Here is a 10,004-nt window from a genome sequence, read left to right as displayed (position 1 = left end):
CAGTGAGATGTTAAAGACAACATAATGTAAAGTATATCCTCTGTGTTGCTTTGTTACATAGCATCCTCTTGGTAGCCTTCATTACATTTATCACAGTTTCAAACTCATTTCTAGTTTGAATTGAGGGCACTACTCATTTAGATTACAAATTTCATGAAAGGTCACATCAGAGGAATTTAGCCAAATACTCAGCACCTAGCTTATTATCTAAATTATGATGGACATTTAATGGTTATACATCAAATGTCCAAGTGAACACGTATATAAATGATAAGGATGATATTAATTCATTGTTTGTTGTGATTAAATCCAAGATTAATCAATTATGTAAATAACTTACTTAGATAATAATATAAATAGTCTGACTTCATTGTTGATTGTTGATATTTGACCCCTGTCAGCTTTTAAACCTAATTTCCCCTCCTTTTCCTTCTGTTTCACATCTGGACTAACTTATTTAAAATACAATTTTTTAATGCTTTATTTCTGAGAGAGAGAGACAGCATGAGCAGGGGAGGGTCAGAGAGAAAGCAGGATACAGAATCTGAAGCAGGCTCCAGGATCTGAGCTGTCAGCACAGAGCCTGACGTGGGGCTCGAACCCACGAACCATGAGATTATGACCTAAGCTGAAGTCAAACACTTAACCAACTGAGCCACCCAGGCACCCCTAGACAAACTTATTTTAAAATGCCTAGGTGTCCCTGCCTTTGGCACCTGTGGAAAATTTAAGCCATGTGTGGAAGCACTCATACTGCTCCCATCCCCAAACTGCCGTAGTAACTCCAAGCCAGTCTTCTATCCTTGCTCTCTCCAGCCACTTTTTGATCTGTCTTGCTTCCCCAAGAAAGTCTTGTTATATGAGTAAGAAATCTTTTCATGTTCTCTTGCTGTTTATGTGATACCATCAGTCTTGACATCATAACCAGATTTTTGATGGGGGTCCATCTTGTTTTTTGTTTTGTTTTGTTTTTTTCCTTCAGAATAGTCTACAGTAGCAAAGAGGTTCCATGTATTCTTGGTTCATAGTGCACTTAGTGTCTCTTGATAATATTTTTCATGGCATTACTAATCCCCTATGAGAAAATTCTAAAAGCTCTAATAAGCAGGCAATAAATATCCTAATAAATATATTTATATGCTAACAAATTAGTATCTATTTGGAAAAATATATACATAAATGAAAGTGGTTTGCAAAGTAGTATCCAACAGTTGTCCTGTTTCCTTTAAATCTAAAATATCTGAGAGTGCCTATCTAAGTTCATTGGGTATGCCTGGGGCACTCATTCAATGTAACTTTAACAGATGCATATGATGTATCAGCTGAGGTTGTCATTCCTATACATGAGGCCAACAATATATCTCAAGCTTTGTATCTTGGCATGGCTTTGCTTTTTCCTCAGGGCTTTCTTCTAAGCCATGGAATGCCACTTAGATCACATATAGCTACAACCTAGAAGTCCAGGAAGTTAATGCTTATGTATGTAAACCTCAACCAGGGAAAATTGGGATTGAATAAATACTTTGGGCTTTCCATCTTTTGGTGATATAAGTCTGAAGCACATTCTACAAAATTCCTCGGATGATACCCAGTGGATTGAGTCCTAATTGCCCAAAGCAAAAGCCAGTTTAATAAAACACCTTTTAAAAAATTTTCTTTTCCTATCTCATTGCCCACTCCCTCAGTAATGTTCCCTGGAATAACCTTCCAAATAAGTTGTCACCAATACACAAGTTTTGTGTATTTAGATCTCAGGAAAGGTTCTAAATCTTTTAGACATGAAACAGAAGAACATAATTTTGGTGGTTTTGGAAGATTCTACCTCCTTTGAAACTCCCATACACATGTAAGAAATCAAATGGAATTTAATTTAGGGCTGTAGTTTAACAGTATTTGGGCTCTTTAATTTATATACTAAATGGATCTTGCACAAGTATAAAACTGAGATGTAATAAAAAATGTGTACTTGGTTTTTGTCCTTGTTTGTGAATGGAGCCGCTGCCCCAAGCGCTTGTAATTTCCTGAATGAAGAGGGTAGAGGAGTGCCTTGTTATTTGTAAAAAGCTTATTTCAGCCACACCTGAGTTTATTTTAATGAAATGCTTCTTACTGGCTCCTAGATAGCTTCAGGATGCAGAATAGTTGCCTGAGGATCCAACCATGTGGTTAGAGGGTTGTAACCTTCGGCCCCATCCAAACCTCCAGGAAGGGTAGAGGAACTAAAGATTGATTCAATCACCAGTGGCCTCTGAAATAGAGGGTAGTCTTGTGGGACTGAGCCTTTAACCTGTGGAGTCTACATTAACCCCTGGTAGTTAATGTCAGAATGGAATCAAATTGTGAGACCCAGTGGTGCCTTAAGGGAATTGGAAATTGTTTAGTATGTAAAAGTCACATATTTAGGGGCGCCTGGGTGGCTTAGTCGGTTAATCGTCCGACTTTCGCTTAGGTCATGATCTCGCGGTTCGTGGGTTCGAGCCCCGCGTCGGGCTCTGTGCTGACTGCCAGCTCAGAGCCTGGAGCCTGTTTCAGTCTGTGACTCCCTCTCTCTCTGACCCTCCCCTGCTCACGCTGTCTCTCTCTCTCCTAGAAATAAATAAAACATTTAAAAAAAAGTCACATATTTAGTGTCACAGTGTTGGGAGTAAAGAAAAATGGGTTTGGTTTGGTTTTTTAATATGCATCAATCTTATTTTTCTCATCTGGAAATTTGTGGTAATTGAATATAGCTTAGTAGGTTGTTGGTAGGAGTCAGTGAGATAATACCTATAAAGGACTAGTATAGGAGGGGACTTATATTAATTATTTATTGTATATTAGCTGTTACTGTTAAATGAACATGACTTGGAAGTGGTCTTTGGTTACCATTTGTACAAACTGATATGATCTATACCATACTGGGTTAACTGACTACTTTACCTGCATTCTAGTTGGGTAGGGTTGTCTGTAAGGGGGTGGGTTTTTTGTTGTTGTTTTAATGAACAATTTCATTGATTCACTCTGAGAAAGAAATCTTTGTCTTATATGTCAAGTTTTATCAAAGTATAAAAAATAAGGCAGCTCATGAATCTAATAAAAGCAAACTATCCCATCCTTTAAATATGGAGATTCTAAGTGGAAAAGATTCACAGTTAAAATTAATGGAGCTTTTGTCTGGGAAAAATATTCTCAAGTCAATAGAAATAAGGTAAGAAGTAAAGTGAGAAATATGTTTAGCATATAATGTCTATGGCACCACAAACTATGAGTACAATGTTTTTCTTTCTAAATAATAATATACTTTGGCATAAATTTATTCATCTTTTGACTAATAAATTTGAAACAACTGTTCTGAAGTTTTTAGATTTAATTTTAATTGTCCAGGGGCAAAGGTTAGTCTTATTTTTTGCTTGATTTATCTAAATAAGTATCTCAATTTTCCACTTCATTTTCTGCATCTCAATATAACCTTGGGCTAGTTCCTTAAGGAGTTATTTGACATACTGTGACTTTTCCATCTGCCTTTTAAAATAGAATGTGCCACATTTGAGTTTCACGATAATAAGTGAAGCTTCAGGAATTAGGGAGTTAATATAACTAAGTTTGATAAATGTAATTGGCTAAGCTGGGTAACTGACAAATTTCTATTTTATTTTATTACAATTCAGAGGAATTGGCTTTAGCAATCTGAGTTTCACACATGAGGCTTTCTTGCAAACATTTTTTTTCCCTATGATTATTCTTAGAGGTTACTATTTAAATGAAAGTATACTGGCAGATGTAATAATCAGTGCTTTTTTATCCATTTATTCATTTATTCTATTTTAATTTGAAGATATAATAATTTTACATTTGAACAATGCCATATAGCTTCAAAGTAGTTTCATGGCAGTCATTCATCTAATACTATCATTTACCTATTTTGGTGGAGCAAGCATACACAGTGATGACTTTATAGCTCAGAATTGCTTCCACATTTCTAAACATGATGCTAATTGTAGTAAAGTGATTAGTTTTCCCTAATTTTTACTTCCTCACTATTACAGAATTGGGTGTCTAGGGTCTTTACTATTTTACATAGGGGTACTTTTGACTACAGTACACGGAGTATATTCCCTTTCCCATTTGTATTGTTCTTGGCCATATTATTTGAATTGGCCAATAGAATGTTAGACAATGTGATGAAAATAGATGCTTTATATGTGCTTGGGTGACTGACTGGGTTGGACTCTTATAATTCTACAATCCTGTACTTCAACCATCTCTGTGAGAAGAACATACTCTTGCCACTACTCCCAGAATGAGATATGTGGCATTGAACCTTACCAGACTCACAGCCTGGAGCTAATTAGCTAATTTCATTTTACCCACTGAGCAAAGAACAAGAAAAATAAATGTTTCCTGTTGTAAACCACAAAGTTTGGGTTTTGTTTGGGTCATCTTTCATGCAACAGAAAACTGACTAATATAAATATATGATTGAAACTTCAGTGGCAATGTATGTATTATGAGACTATCTTTTTCTTGATGATTTTTCTGGATATGGAAATCCCACTCCAAGTGAGGCTCAGCACCAAAAAAGGAAACCAGAAAGCTATTGCTGGCATTTAGGTATCATCTTTTATAACAGTTACCAACTTGATTGTTCACCACATAACCCTACACACATTCCATCAACCCAAAACCAAGAACCCACACCGTTGAAGGACACTGAAAATATGAGGAAAAAATTACAAAAGAATTAATTAATTTAAAATGTTGAGGACCTCTGCTTCTGAGAAAAAGGGGTAAAGTACATTTTTTTCCTTCCCTCCACTAAATAAACTATAAATCCTGGCTATTCTATGTAAAACCAACAAAAGAAGATTCTGAGAGGTAGAGAGAAAAAGGTAGAGTGATGAGAAACATCAAAACCCAAGGAATGGCATGATTATTGGCTCCTGGTTTTTCTTTTTGCCTCATATTTTCCAGACTTGGAAGTGAAGAAGCTGTCACCTGAGAATACCAACACATAGAGGCAAACAAAACAAAACAAAACAAAATACTCTTCCAAAAGTCTGCATCTTTAGCCAAAGATCCAGAAAAGGGACAAATCGATACAACAGAAACTTTTAGGAAAACAAGCAGTTTTACTCTAGTTAAATAGCACAGAAAAAAAAAAACCATTTTTCTACTTCCAACCATTGTCAGCAAAGTCCAAGTGGGAGCTTAGATTTCCAGCATCACCATGCTGTGACAAAGGTTCCCAATTCTCCAGTGGGGTGAGGTAAGGGGATACCTAGTAGGGAGTCATGTCTTTCATCACTACCAGGCAATAATAAGGCCACTTTTGATTGTATGAGGATTATGAGAGAGCTTGGATTTCTAAACCAATTTGTCAGTAATGAGGCACTCCTCCTTCCTGCTGTTAATGTCACAAAAAGCCAGGAGAGAAAGACAAATATCATATGATTTCACTCATACGTGGAATTTAAGAAATAAAACAAATGCAAAGTGAAAAAAAAAGGGACAGAGGGAAGTCAAACCAAGAAACAGATTCTTAACTACAGAGAACAAACTGATGGTTACCAGAGGGGAGTTGGCTGAGGGTGAGGGGGGGATGGGTTAAATAGGTGATGGAGATTAAGGACTGAACTTGCAACAAGCACTGGGTGTTATATGGAAGTATTGAATCACTAAATTGTATACTTCAAACTCATAATACAATGTATGTTAACTAAGTGGAATTTAAATTAAAAACTCACAAAAAGAGTAAAAAGGCCAAGGAAGTGTCAAAGATTTTACATCTGCCCATGACTTATGAGGCCACTTTCTCTGAAGGCATGAGTGGGATGTAAGAATGATGGACTTTGGGGCACCTAGGTGGTTCAGTCAGATGAATGTCCAACTTCAACTTGCATCATGATCTCCTGGTTCATGAGTGCAAGCCTGGAGCCAGGCTTGCTGCTGTCAGCACAGAGCCCATTTCAGATTCTCTGCCTCCCTCTTTCTCTCTGCCCCTTCCCTGCTCATGCTGTCTCTCTCAAAAATAAATAAAACATTAAAAATAAAAAGAATGATGGACTACTAATTTTTCCAGTCAAAGGGATATCAGTGGAGGCCTAATGATGATCCAGAGACCTCCATAACAAAAAGCATCATTTTTTGTGCATTGACAGAGACTGGGCAGGGACTCTGGCTTCTAATCTTCCTGGAGGTGATGAGTCAACACACCCCGTTTCCCTGGGAGGAGCACCATCAAAGGAAATCAACTAAAACAGAAGCCTTAAATAAGGCTCAGAGTCTCATAATAAATCAAATATGTCCAGACTTTAATGAACAATTACTTATCATACAAAGAACCGTAAAGATCTCAAACTAAATGAAAGAATACAATCAATAAAGGCCAACATTAGGATCATGAAAATGTTAGAATTATCTGACAAAGATTTTAAAGCAACCATCATAATAATGTCATGATGAGGAGGTACAAAAAAGTTCTCAAAATAATTGAAAAAAAAATTCTTAACTAACAAAAAGTGTCTCAACAAAATACAATAGCAAATTAAAAAAATAATAAAACTCAATGGGTAGACCCAACAGTAGAATGGAAGAGGCACAGCAAAAAACCCATGAACTTGAAAATAGAACAGAAAGACTGAAAATAAAGTGAGCAGTGCCACAAGGACCACTGGAGCTACAACAAAATTTCTAAGACTTATGTCATCGGAGTCTCAGAAGAAGAAGAGAATGAGAAGATGACCACACAAATTGTTCAAAGACTAATGGCCAGCAATTTGCCAAATTTGGCACAATACCTAAACCTACAGACTCAAGAAGCTGAACAAATGCAAGAATAAATTCAAAGGAATCCACACGAAGATACATCATAGTTAAACTTTTGAAAACTAACGACAAAGAAAAAAGTCTGGAAAGCAGTGAAAGAGAAATGACACCTTACCTATACGGGGAATATAATTCAAATGAGAGGGGATTTCTCATTAAAACCCAGAAAGGTCAGAGGAAGTGGCACAATATTTTCCAAGTATCAATTCAGAATCCTATAGCAAGCAAAAATGTCCTTCAGGATTAAGAGGAAATTAAGACGTTCTCACAAGGAAAGAGATTTACCCCCAATGGATCTACCCTAGAAAATGGTTAAATAAAACTCTCTAAACAGAAATGAAACAATGAAATGAGGAAAGTTGAAACTTGAGGAAGGAAAAAAATACATGGCAAACAAAGTTAGAGTTAAATACAACAGCTTTACCTTCCCTTCTGGAGTTAAGTTTTGTTTGACTATGGAAGCAAAAGTAATAACATTTCTTGGTATGGATGCAAATGTATATGGAAAGAATATTAAAGATATTTGTATTATAAATGGAAAGGGTAAACGGACATAAAGTGATAAAAGTTTCTATACTTCCTTGAATTGGTAAAATGGCACCAGTAGACTGTGTTTGTATGTATACCGTACAGTATATGATGCAATCCTTATAAAAGCTGTACATGCCTCAAAGAAATTTCCCTGGGTTCTGGTTAAAAATGATAAGGAAGGATTTTTTTCAGGACTATTGTAATAGGGAGAGAGACTAATGAAGTGAGGAAGAGAAATTGATTTCATTTGTGTTGAAAAAATGGGAAAGTGCTTTTAAGCAATTGTGTGAGCTAGTAGGAAATTACTGCAGGCTGTTAGGGAAAGATACAGAAGAAAAGAATAGAACACACAATCAAGAAGCATTCCCATCCCATATAAATATCTCTAATAGATTTTAGGCAAAAGTGTAAAGAAAACCTCAATGGAAGCCAGGTAGACTTTTCAACAAGTGGCACTGAGGGAGTTAGACATTTGTAGATAAAAGAGTGAACTTACACCTTAATCTCAAATTCTATACAAAAATTGGATAACAGACTTAATATAAATCTAAAATGTGATATGTAACATTATAAAAATTTTAGGATGAAAGCACAGAAGTGAAACACCCATATTTAGGACTAAATGAAATTGTTTGACTTTATAATTTTATGGATTACAATATAATCCATACAAGGAAAAGAGTGCATGCAATGGGACACCATAAAAATCAATAATTTAGCTGTGTAAAAGACCCTTTAAAGAGGATGAAAAAACAAGCACTATACTAAAATATTGATAGTCAAGTATTTGACAAAAGACTGGTATCTAAAATATATAAAGACATTTCAAAATCAATAGTGAAAAAAAAACTACAAATGATGGCAATATTTTCTAGTAGTGGTTTTCTTAGTGAATATTGATACTTTGGGTCTGAGTGAAGAAAAAAGAGGAAAAAAAAGGAGGTTAAAGAAAGGAAAAAAAAACCCCACAAACAAACCAATTAGAAGATGAACGTAGCCATGAAGAGAATTTTCACCAAAAAGAATATTGTGGTGTTAAACAAGTACATGAAAAAGTGTTTAACAGCATTAGGCAATAGGGTAACACAAATTAAAATCACAGTTGGATATCACTAAACACCTATCAGAATGGATAAATTTAATCCTTGTGACAACATCAAATGTTGGCAAGATGTGGAGAAACTGGATCATTCATATATTGCTGGTGGTAATGTAAAATTGTATAGTCACCGTGGAAAATAATTTGAAGGTATGCATTTTATAAATTAATAATAATAATAATGTGTAGCTATCATGTGACTCAACAATTATACTCCTGGGCATTTATTCCAGAGAGAAGATTATGTTTACATAACAATTTGCACACAGGGGCGCCTGGATAGCTCAGTCACCTAAGCATCTGACTCCTGATTTTGGCTCCGGTCATGATCTCACTGTTTGTGAGATGGGGTTCCATATCAGGCTCTGGGCTGACAGTGCAGAGTCTGCTTGGGATTCTCTCGCTCCTTCTCCCTCTGCTCCTCCCCTACTCATGTTCTCTTTTTCTCAAAATAAATAAACTTTTCAAAATTTGCACACAAACATTTATAGCAGATTTATTTGTAATAGCCAAAAACTTGAAACAACCTACATAGAGGAATGGTAATCCTCCTATGGTACATACGTGCCATGAAATGCTGTTTAGCAGTTGTTATGGACTCAGACTTATCCCTCCCACATTCATATGTTGAAGCCCTAAGCCCCAGTACCTCAGAATGCACCCATATTTGGAGATAGTGACTTTAAAGAAATGAGTTAATTATGTTAGGCTGTTAGGAGGGTCCTAATCCAATTCTCCTCATAAGAAGAGGAAATTTGGACAATTAAAGAGATGTCAGACAAAAGACCACATGAAGACATGGAAAATGCAGTCATCCACCAGCAAAAGGAAGAGACCTCAGAAGAAACCAAATCTGCTGACAATATGTTTAGTGGAAAAATAATTTTAAAATTAGAATTATTTACGGAACTATACTATTAGTCCAGTATGTTGGCAGAAGTCCTCAAGTGACTTGGTTGGGAAGATTTATCTACTATGGGCTGTTTCTGAGAAGTACTGGCTTTCAACAATACTAAAGAGTAAACACAAAACGAAGAGAGGCTCAGTCCAGGAAACTGTTTCCAACCAGAAGATAAATGAAGGGAGTTCCAGGTTTCAGTCATGTGATATNAAAAAAAAAAAAAAAAAAAAAAAAAAAAGACCTGTGAAGAAAATGGAACTCAGAAGAAACAATCCTATAATAAAAAGTTTGAGAAAAAATTTTGACACAGGTAATTAATATAATATAAACCAATTTAAAATTTTAGGGAGAAAAAGGCAGCCATATTGAACAGTGGTTAAAAGCATGGGATATTGAGCTAGACTGCTGACTTCAACTATGGGTTCTGCACCTAGTAGCCACAAAGAATCAAGTAGGCAAGCTTCCTAAATTCCCTGTGGGTCAGTTTTCTCACATGTAAAAAAAAAAAAATAGTACTGATAAAATTATTGTTAATTCACAGTTTCTTTAGACAACAAAATGAATTAATCAATTTGTAATGTATTGAAAAATGGCTGGCATAAAGCAAGCACAAAATAAATTTAGCATTATCATTATAGGGACTGTTGATAATATAAGAAAGAAAATGTA

The 10,004-nt window shown here is 35.6% G+C and overlaps 1 non-coding gene across 1 annotated transcript; it reads left to right on the top strand.

Moving 5' to 3' along the window:
• Positions 1-8,184: 8,184 nt before the first annotated feature.
• LOC144239007 (small nucleolar RNA SNORD56) lies at positions 8,185-8,253 on the top strand. The gene has a single exon (XR_013337285.1). It is a non-coding gene; the product is annotated as a small nucleolar RNA SNORD56 (small nucleolar RNA).
• Positions 8,254-10,004: the final 1,751 nt, after the last annotated feature.

Source organism: Crocuta crocuta, unplaced genomic scaffold (genome assembly GCF_008692635.1).
Source record: "Crocuta crocuta isolate KB4526 unplaced genomic scaffold, BGI_CrCroc_1.0 scaffold479, whole genome shotgun sequence".
NCBI classification, from domain to species: domain Eukaryota; kingdom Metazoa; phylum Chordata; class Mammalia; order Carnivora; family Hyaenidae; genus Crocuta; species Crocuta crocuta.
The sequence above is the reverse complement of the archived record's forward strand: the minus strand, read 5'-3'. Positions and strand labels throughout refer to the sequence as shown.